General features: G+C 45.3%; 1 long non-coding RNA gene and 1 pseudogene across 1 annotated transcript; one reads left to right on the top strand and one right to left on the bottom strand.

The window, feature by feature from the left end:
* Positions 1 to 3892: 3892 nt before the first annotated feature.
* On the top strand, positions 3893 to 4706 carry LOC123047172 (DNA-directed RNA polymerase D subunit 2b-like; annotated as a pseudogene).
* A 232-nt stretch (positions 4707 to 4938) lies between these two features.
* LOC123047173 (uncharacterized) lies at positions 4939 to 5699 on the bottom strand. The gene is made up of 2 exons (XR_006422825.1): positions 5277 to 5699; positions 4939 to 5152 (listed from the first exon to the last, which is right to left on the bottom strand). It is a non-coding gene; the product is annotated as an uncharacterized lncRNA (long non-coding RNA).
* Positions 5700 to 9520: the final 3821 nt, after the last annotated feature.

Below are 9520 nucleotides of genomic sequence, written 5' to 3'. Positions count from 1 at the left end.
CAATAGTATCAGTAGGATTTGAGAGTGTTTGTGCTTTGGAAATTATAGGGGTGGGTCCATATACATATGATGCACAGGTGCGTGGGTATTAATCAAGTTTGGCCTCGTCGGGAGTTCTCTTCAAGCACTTCAGGACACGTCTTTTCAAGAAATTATCTGAAGTGTTTGGGGGAACTCTCGGTGTCACCAAGCATTCAGTAGACATTGCCCACATACCATGAGAGATTCACTAGAGAATCATGTTTTGTATTACCGAGGGTTCCCTTCAAGCACTTTATGAAGCACCTTTTTCAGGTATTATCTTTGTGAAGTGTTTCCGGAACTCTTGGTCCAACAAAGTACTTAGCAGATATTGCAGGTCATAAACTACACAATATGTACTACATATCACGTTTGGTATTACTAGGAGTTCCCTTCAAACACTTTACGAAGAACCTTTTTGAGAGCTTATGTGAAGTGTTTGGAGGAACTCTTAGTGTAATCAAGCATTTACGAGATACTGGTCGCGAACCAGAAGAGCTAAGCTAATGGTGAACCATGTTTGGTCTTACTGTGGGTTCCTTTCAAGCACTTCACGAGCATTCTTTCAAATCTCATTGTGAAGTGTTTGGGGGAACTCTTGGTGATGCCAAGCTTTATTCAATGCCAGTCAAGAACCAGAGGAGACGATCATCACAAACCATGTTTGGTCTTACCGTGGGTTCCTTGCAAACACTTCATGAGCATTCTTTCAAATGCCATTGTGAAGTGTTTGGGGGAACGACTCTTGGTGATGCCAAGATTTACTCAATGCAGTCAAGAACCAAAGGAGACGATCATCACAAAGCAAGTTTGGTCTTACCGTGGGTTCCTCGCAAGCACTTCACGAGGCAGTATTACAAATGCCACTGTGAGTGTTTGGGGGAACTCTTGGTGATGCCAAGCTTTACTCATTGTCGATCACGAACCAGGAGATATGATCAATATAAAGAAAGTTTTGTCTTATCATGGGATCCTTGTAAGCACTTGACAAGGCATTATTCGAAAGACCACCGTGAAGTGTTTCGGGGAACTCTTGGTATCACGAAGCAATTGATGGATGTTGTTTCAACTGAACCAACACGATTTTGCTTTGAAACCATGTTTAGGTATCAACATGTCCTTTCAACAACTTTACATCGCATCATCAAAATATGCTCTTAATGATCTTTAGGTTTAATCTAAGTGTTTTTTGTCTAATAGGGAAGGGGTGGGAGAATATCATTTTGTAGCATCCGTGCACACCTCCTTGATGAAATGCACCGGTGAGTGGATGCGCTCCTATTTTGGGTTGTTTATTTTTCTTTGTCACTCACATGTTTCAGGCCCAAATGAAAGAGTGTCTGGAGAATTGGCCAATATACACATCTATACATGTTGTTCTAAATAATGTTCCTAGTTACTTAATAAATACAGTACTCTATTTCTATTATTAATGACCTAAAAAATCTAGAAGTGATTTGTTTAGTACTAGAATGGGGAAACATAGCAAAAAATATAATACCGAGCAAAGCTAAATAGCTTTCACCCTGATGCTATTACAAATTTAATTTCTGATTCTAATTAGAGGGTGATAATTTATGAGATGAGAGAGTGATATTATCTTCCTTATTTAAACCTAAGCCAAAAAAGATTTCCTCGTGATTTCGCTGTTAAACCAAAGCTACATTGTAGTACCAGTAATGCTACTTACAAAAAGTTTAAATGGCTGGTGTTTTTTTAACACTATGAGTTAAGTGGTTGGGGTTAGTGGCCATTTTACCATTATATGGCTTTGGCAGCTTGCTGTTGTTGCTTTGGGTGACATGATTATGCGGTTAGTGACACTTTGTTTGTAGATGATACATGTGTAGCAAGTAACTACATGACTAGAATGACTCTTATGGATAAGAGGGCATAGTTCAAATGGAATATGGACAATGATTGTGCGTTTGCTCACTCCTGAGATAAGGAAGACTTCATCACTGATTTCGTGGAGATGCTTGGTTTTAATGCTCTCCCCGTTGTTATTGAGGAGATTTTAATAGCAGTTGTAGTGGGAAACTTTTGGAACCACTTCCAACATTTCTTTCATTTGATCCAATGGCGAAGATTCTCTAATCTCGTCAAGCTGCACTATCTTCCCACTTATTATTTTGCAAGAAATATTTTCTTCAAAACACATTGTTCTTAGTGGCAAACATTTTGCCATGGTGCAGTGAGGAATACCCAATATTATAGAATAACCTATAAACTAGCACCTAACTGATTTGGGATAGACATGTAATTTTTTTACATATGTCTTATATTACAAAATTTTAGGAAAAGGCAAACTCGTTTGTCTTACCATACCATATCTCACATGGTGTCATTTCAACAGATTTGATGACACACTTTTCAATGTAGAAATTGCAGTCTCTAAATCATAACTCAAATGATAATGAAAAATTCTTCTCCGAAAAAGGCATTCACCCCGCTTTATAGATAAAGCCACAACCCAACACACAACAACCTTTACAATAGAAAAAAAGGGCAGAGATACATGATACTGAATGAGCCACTAACGAGCTTTGAGTGCACCAAGAACAAATTTGGGTATTAAGGCCCTCGACAAACTAAGATCCTTCTATCAACATGACCAAGACAAGGTAGAAGCCCGCCGTCGGAGGAAACACATGCTCATCAACTCCCATGAGACCAACCATAGTTTGTCCGCCATCTGTATTTGCCTCCGAAGGAGCCCCCTGCACTCTTGCCCTGGATCGGAGGATGTTGCACCCTCGGCAGGCAGAGCCGCTCACCCCAAGCTCATATGACTAGGACCAATAGGTTGTTGGGGAGAGGACGGCTAACACAGCTACCCTACCTCACTAAGAAACATCTTGTACATCGCCACCATATCTAGCAAGGATCAACGTCAACCACAAGCAGCCGAGCGGGAGCACCTCTGTAGATCCAGGTAGTCAAGTTCCAATTACGAAGCCTCGACCAGCACTCCACGGTCCCAAGATGGATGTGGTGCCTTCAAGAAGTACAATGACGCCTGCGTGTAGTGGCCACACAATCCTGGGATTTTGGAGTTTCACCCGGGACTTGGAGGTGGAGGCCAGGGGTAGGATTTCGATGTTGCCTACATGAAGGGGAATGACACCCGGAGCGTCGCTTGTATCACGACAGTTGAAACCGACAAAGGGATTCCCTCAATCCATAGCCCCCAACACCACCAATGCCACCCAGCCACTAGATTAGACCAACCGAAGGTCGCCTTGCGGGCCAGCAAGGCAGGAAGAGGATCGAGGGAGGATACCACCTTCTCCAGATCAGCTCCAAGGATCGACGAGGAGGCCCCGAGAGCACGCTCCACACACGACGCCGGCCTGCCACCCATGCGGCCAAGGGCGCGCACCCCCACGTCTACGCGCACCACACAACGCTGTGTAGAAGACACCACCCGACTATGGCCGCCGCAACGTCTCCGGGCGATCCACACGCAGACCCCCACAACCACGGACCGTCGCCACTGCCTGCGCAGTGCCTCCACACCCTCTACAAACACAACCCGCCTGATCACACTAGACCGCGCTGGCCACCATCGGGAAGGGGAAGAGAGGCCGTGACACTGATTGGTCTTTGCCCGTCAGTGTGAGCCGGCGGCGGCAGGGGAGGGGGGGCGAACTATGCCGGTGGTTAGGGTTTCCCCTCTGGGTCGGTCGCGGGAGCTACATGGGAGGGAAGGGGATCCCAGTCGGTCGGGAGAAATTGATCAATGTCGTCTTTGATCTTACCATGTAATACATGGTTTGATTATGTCAACAACTCTAGCTCTACAGATAAAATAATCAGACATACTCTATTATTTCCTTCAATCTCGCCATGTGTGTTCTCATATCTACATCACTTTTTCTTTAGTAGTACGATGTAACATCATGTGTTTCGTTAAAATGAGACATTTGTACTTCCACTACCTATGTAACATGATACTGCATAGTTATGCTGGACATATGTTCTGAGTTCAGTTACCAGTTCAGTACATCCTACATACCTGTAAAATGTTATTGCTTTATTAAATGTCTAAAACTGGTGCATCTTGTTGTATTCTAGGTTCGGGTTTGCAAGAGGGGACGGAAGTGTTCTAAAAAAAATGAGATATGCATGTGTGTACTAGCACCCAGGACACCCGGGTGAGGTGTCAGAAATCCGCTCCCGACGGGAGTCGAACCTTGGTCGCAGGGTGCACCACTGCGAGCCTTGCCGGTTGCTACTAGGGTACCGCCTAGTTCTCGGTGAAAGTGTTCTCAAACGGCCAAACCGGCAAAAAGATGCAGTCACTGATCTTCACGGACCCCACCTTCTACCAGAGGATGATCCACATGGCAGAGGACAAGGTGAAGTTCCGGAACACGGGCCCGGTGCACCCGCTCGAGGCAGCTGGTCGCGGACAGCAAGAGGTTGGGCGGGGTCAAGTTCGGGGAGTGGAGCGCGACTGCCTGCTGGCCCACGGCGCGGCCGCAACCTCCACGAGCGGCCCTCCACGCTGAGCATCATCATGCGCCTGTCGCGGGCGGGCGGAAGATCCGGAGCCCCTACTGCAGGTTCTAGCGCTCATCGGAGAACATCGTCAGGATCACCGTCCCCTACTTACGCCAAACTGCTCTACCAGGAGCTGTTAAGCATGGGCATGCCTCAAGTTCCAAACGGAGGTCTGCTAGACTGAACTCTGTTATGGGCATGTAGTGGCTATGTGGAACTCTTTGCGACGGTGGCGTTTGCATAGCATGGAAGAAATTCTGTTGAAACACTGTAGTAGCCTGGTTAGCTGAACCTGTTTCACTCTGCCACCCTGGAATGAACGGAATTAGCTTATGGCATGCCTTATTTATTGGTTTGAGCTGTCGTGTTTGCTGTGGAATGGGTGATCGAGTTGATGCTGAGCTAATCGTGTCATGTGAAACTCAACATTTGCCATTGTAACCTGAATGTCACCGACAACGCTGTGAATCAGAGTACATTCTTGTGACGCTCTGTAGTTTAGACACCGCAATTACAATCATCATCGCATCGAGAAAAACACACGCATGCATGCATTTCCGGAGGTCGTCCAAACAAAACACATGACGAAAGAAACACACGGACTGTCCAAAAGAGACGAGATGCCCTGATACAAAAAACATACAATCAAGCTGCGACGACAACACGCAGCAAGAAGAGAAGGAGAAGATGCAACCCCTCCTCCACGAGGAATAACACAAAGGGAATTACAGGAACAAAACCCTCCCTACCTGAACGAACGACGAGGAACTAGACAGCCAAGAAGTGTGAATGGGGGAACTCCATGCGAGACGCCGACGGCCTCTCCTCTTCCTCCTACCGCATGAGGAGGAAGAAGAAAAGCTCCCGCCGCGTCGCCATCATCCTCGCGCTTCTGCAAAGATACTTATACCCCAAGCATCTCCATCCCCATGCCCTTTCAGAGGCTCAGCAGCTCTGATGGTCTCACCTGCTTTGAAACTGGCCATCATCTGGGTCTCTCAACTTTGGACGATGTGGATCGATCGAAGTGCATTGAACCTGGACACCTTCTTGTAGCTAGCTTTTCGCTCTGTTGTATGGCCTTTGGGATTTGGGAATATTAGATATCGATCCTGTGGTGGCACCTTACATAGTGTGTTGCCTTTTCTTTCTCCTCTTTTTATGCCGCTTGCACATATGTCATACAGTCACGCATGCACAATGAGACAACTAGCCAGCCCATTGGACCAGAGCACACAGGTTTTCTGATGGAAAAGACTAGATTAGGTCCATGTGCTCCGGCATCAGGGTTGCCAAATGTGTCCTTCTATCATTATTTGTGTGTGTGACAGCTCAACAACTAGCTGGTTTTTAGTTCAATAAAAACCACTGACGAACATGTACGTTCCACCGGTTACAGACACCGACCCGCAAAAGACAAGTGAAATACGTACTACTTGTCTATGTGTGATGATCCCACACTCAGTTTATACTCCAAAGTCACTAGTACAAGATCATCTCCACACTAGCTCCGTTTATGTTCTCAACATGGATTCTCCTGCAGACTGACGTACGGCACATTTCGAAGAAGCCACTGTCTGTGAAAAGTAGTACTAGCACTAATATATACTCCCTCCGTTCCCAAATATAAGTCTTTCTAGAGATTCCAACAAACGGCTACATACGAAGCAAAATAAGTGAATCTACATTCTACAATATGTCTACATACATCCATATGTTGTAGTCCATTTAAAATGTTTAAAAAGACTTATATTTAGGAATGGAGGGAGTACATTAGTAGGTCATCAAGTTACTGAACCCACTGTTTACAAACTGTAACGTAACCACTGTGATTTCTAATCAAGTAGTGGTGTACTTTTTTTTTTTGAATTGTTTGGATTGCTTACCACATGTGTCACGTGGTTAAGTACTAGTGCTGCACATAACCGTTGCCCTCTGCTGCATAACAGTGTGGAATGTTCACACGAAAAAATACATTTTCTCTTCTACCACGTAAGTTAGTGATCACTTTAATTTTCTTCTACCTAAGTTCCTTATGAGCTACTGCCTTTATCAAGATACTGCAACAGAAACATCCACCCATGAGATGTATGGAGCATTTTCCTGCACCAAATTATTAGCAAAGATTGCCCGGGATCCGTCGGCCACCACGTATGCCTGGTCCCTGTCCCTACAACTGGCCAGCTAAAGCTTTGCACCAGTTGCATGGGATGATAATGATAATTATAACGTGATCCCTGCACTGCACGCAAAATAATCCTGTACGACCGGGTCGTAGGTGTGACCCGGCCGCAAGGGGAGGCTGTCAGGTGGGCCACCCCCACGACGAGCTCTCTCACAAACGGGTCGTAGAGGATTCGCCTCCGCACTGCACCCCCTTTGCATGTAGTATGTGCTGATAATAATTGTCCGTGGACAGAAACCGAGAGACGTTGCTCTAGCTAGGTAGCTGCAGGAGATAAGGAATTTGCAGGCTGGGCACGCATCTTTACTCCATGAGCTTTTGCACGATGCGGAGCTGCAGAAGAAGCCACATCTCACGAGATTCCCTTGCCTCTAGCTAGTTCGTTCATTCTAACCTAGGCTGCATCACGGCTAGGTGCATTGCCAGATTCATGGATCCAACACCAAGATCATGTACTGCATTTGCACACCACAGTCCCACAGGAGGCAACAAACTTGCTACTACTCCCTCCGTTCGGAATTATTTGTCTCGGAAATGGATGTATTTAGACGTACATCCATTTCCGAGACAAGTAATTCCGAACGGAGGGAGTAGATCTTTAGTCTTTCGTACACTTATAAATAGCAGCGGCGTATGCGCTCATCAGCAGATCAGATTAAACAAGTGAAGTGTGGTCCAGGAGATGAACATGAGTTCTCTCTAGCTAGTTTGGTTTGTTGTCACCTGGAGTTCTCCTCAAACCACTTCAGTTGCTAGCTAGCTTTTGCCTCATTCTTGCATTGGCACTGTTTTATAAGTGCACAATGCGGGGATATAGAGTTTTGCATAGTGAAGTGTTTGGGGGAACTCTGGGTGGCAACCAACAACATCGATAGGATTTGAGAGTGTTTGGGCATTAGAAATTGTATTGGTAGGTCCATATACATTATGATGGGGGTGTGTGGGGATTAATCGAGTTTGGCCTCGTCGGGAGTTCTCTTCAAGCACTTCGGGATGCGTCTTTTCAAGAACTTATCTGAAGTATTTGGGGGAACTCTCGGTGTCACCAAGCATTTAGTAGACATTAGCCACATGTCATAAGAGAGATGCATCAATGGGCTGAGAACCACATATCACAAGAGTTGCGCTAATGGTGAATCATGTTTGGTCTTACCATGGGTTCCTTGCAAGCACTTCATGAGGCATTATTTGAAATGCCACTATGAAGTGTTTGGGGGAACTCTTGGTGATGCCAAGCTTTATTCAGTGCCAGTCAAGAACCAAAGGGGATGGTCATCAGAAAGCATCTTTGGTCTTACAATGGGCCCTGCAAGCAGTGGCATTGAAATGCCAATGTGAAGTGTTTGGGGGGACTTTTGGTGATGCCAAGCTTTACTCAGTGCTAGCCAAGAATTAGAAGAGATGATCAACATGAAGTATGTTTGGTCTTAGCATGGGTTCCTTACAAGCACTTCATGACGCATTGAAATGCCAATGTGAAGTGTTTGGGGGAACTCTTGGTGGCATCAAGCTTTACTAAATGCCGGTCAAGAACCAGGAGATATGATTATCATGAAGCAAGTTTGGTCTTACCATGGGTTCCCCACAAGCACTTCACGTGGCATCATTTGAAATACCACTACAAGAAGTTGGTTGGGGGGGGGGGGGGGGGGAGACTCTCGGTATCACAAAACAATTCATGGACGTTGTTCGAGATGATCCAACGAGATTTTACATTGAAATTGTGTTTAGGTATTATCCTGAGCCCCTATCAACAACTTTGCATTGCATCATCAAAATGTCACTCTCAATATTTTTTAGGTTGTAATGTGAAGTGGCTATTGTCGAATATGGGAGGGGATTGGGAAGATATCATTTTTTAACATCCGTGCGCACCACCTGGTTGAAATGCACTAATGAGTAGGTGGGCTCCTATTTTGGAATATTTCTTCTTCTTTGGCACTCACATGTTTCAGGCCCAAATGAAGGAGAGGCCTAAGAACCGACCAATATAAATATGAGCCCTTCACGACAATGCACGCAGGCCGAGAGTGGTTTAGTATCGTCATGAGTTCATTTAAACCACTTTACACCATACCAATAGAATGCCTCCCTTGATGAGTTTTAGGCACAACGTGAAATGTTTGAGGGGAACTCAAGGTTCCATGCAACATCTTTGAAACGTGCAAGTTTTTAAGGGAATTTAGAAGCATCCAAGTAACAACCGGTACTCACGAATGTGGTGAGTGGGTGGGCTTTATATTTTGGTCAATTTCCTCTTCTTCACTCCTCACATGTTTTAGCTCAAGTGGAGAAGAGACTCGAGAACCGGCTAGTATGATGTGGAGCTTCAAATCAGCGAACATAAGATAGAAAACGGTCAACCGATCGGAGGAGGAAGGCATCGCAGGCCGGTTGATGTGAATCGTGGATCCTAAGCAGTGACCACCCTCTCACGACTGGGCTCCATCGGCTTTTGAGGCATGTTATCTTCTTACTCTCTGTTCTCGACCAATGTAGCACGCATATTGTCGTTTGCCTTTGTAGGCATCTTTTGTATGCGGGTTGCAGAAGAAAACAAAAGTCCACATAGCCTTTGGCCCCTATCGGTTACAAACATAGACCTATGAAGCCTATCACCGAACTAAATGCTTAATCCCATCAGGCTGGGCCACTGTTATATCTTGCTTATTGCGAGATATATGAAGCACTCTAGGACACGCACCGACTCGTGGGCCATTTCGTTTCTTTCTTTTTTTGCTTTGCTGTTTTTTTCTTTTTTATTCTTCTTCTTCTTCTTCTTTTCGTACTTTACTTTTTCCGTTGTCT

The sequence above is a fragment of the Triticum aestivum genome, chromosome 2B (genome assembly GCF_018294505.1).
Source record: "Triticum aestivum cultivar Chinese Spring chromosome 2B, IWGSC CS RefSeq v2.1, whole genome shotgun sequence".
NCBI classification, from domain to species: domain Eukaryota; kingdom Viridiplantae; phylum Streptophyta; class Magnoliopsida; order Poales; family Poaceae; genus Triticum; species Triticum aestivum.
The sequence above is the reverse complement of the archived record's forward strand: the minus strand, read 5'-3'. Positions and strand labels throughout refer to the sequence as shown.